The 1194-nt window shown below is 41.0% G+C and overlaps 1 non-coding gene across 1 annotated transcript; it reads left to right on the top strand.

Annotated features, from left to right (window-relative positions):
• The first annotated feature begins 844 nt into the window (after positions 1 to 844).
• LOC133780780 (small nucleolar RNA R71) lies at positions 845 to 951 on the top strand. The gene has a single exon (XR_009869598.1). It is a non-coding gene; the product is annotated as a small nucleolar RNA R71 (small nucleolar RNA).
• The last annotated feature ends 243 nt before the right edge of the window (positions 952 to 1194 follow it).

Below are 1194 nucleotides of genomic sequence, written 5' to 3'. Positions count from 1 at the left end.
GCCCTTGTTTTCTACTGTAGGCCCCTCATACTTAGTCCCACTCCTCAAGGATATTGCATTGCACTGCTCTTTAGGATTAACTTCTGAAGTGCTAGGCAAATTTCCTTGAGCTCTATTAGACATTAAAGTAGCCAATTGCCCTATTTGAGTCTCCAAACTCCTTATGGACGCCCTGGTTTCAGTCATGAATTGGTTGAGTACATCAGATTAAGGTTTAGCTGGTTTCATTGGCATTTGTTGTGGTCTATTTTGTGGTTGATAATATCCAGGTGGAGGGTATTGTTGTGAATGTTGCTGTGGATATGGTGGTCTATTTTTGGCAGGTTGATATTGTGGCTGAGGTGGAGGATAAGGTTGTAGAGTATTTTGATTATTAGACCAGGAAAAATTAGGATGATTCTTCCAAGCTGGGGTGTAAGACATGGAATTGGGATTATTGAGTTGTCTTTGGTAATTTCCTATAGCTTGTACTTCTTCCATGGGCATGTTATTCATATCTATAACATGGCATTGGTTGGGTTGATGGGTTGTACCACACACTTCACAAAGGTTTTGAATTTGCATAGCTTGAGATGGGAGTGTAGTCTTTTGTAATTGCTTTGTCAAGGCTGCTACTTGAGCTGTAAGCATGGATATAGCATCCAATTCCATCATTCCAGCCACCTTCTTTGGTTGTCCCTTTTCAATTGGCCATTGGTAATTATTCATCACCATCTCCTCTAATAGCTCATATGCCTCATTAGCACTCTTATTCATAAAGGCACCTCCCGCCGCAGCATCTATAATTGTTCTCATTGTTCCATTCAACCCATTGTAAAAGTTATGCACCAACATCCACTTTTCTATTCCATGGTGTGGACACTTCCTTAACAACTCCTTAAAGCGCTCCCAAGAATCATACAGTGACTCTCCTTCCATCTGATAAAAGTTATTAATCTCTCCCCTTAACTTGGCAGCCTTCGCTGGAGGAAAAAACTTGGCAAGGAACTTCTGAGCTAACTCCTCCCATGTAGTGATAGAATTCGCTTGCAAGGATATTATCCAACTCTTTGCCCTATCCCTCAGTGAAAATGGGAATAGCCTTAATCTTATAGCATCATCACTCACCCCATTCATCTTGAACGTAGCACATAACTCCAGAAAATTAGCTATGTGTAAATTGGGGTCCTTCATTGGCATACCTCCAAACTGACA

This window comes from Humulus lupulus, chromosome 5 (assembly GCF_963169125.1).
Source record: "Humulus lupulus chromosome 5, drHumLupu1.1, whole genome shotgun sequence".
NCBI lineage: Eukaryota > Viridiplantae > Streptophyta > Magnoliopsida > Rosales > Cannabaceae > Humulus > Humulus lupulus.
The sequence above is the reverse complement of the archived record's forward strand: the minus strand, read 5'-3'. Positions and strand labels throughout refer to the sequence as shown.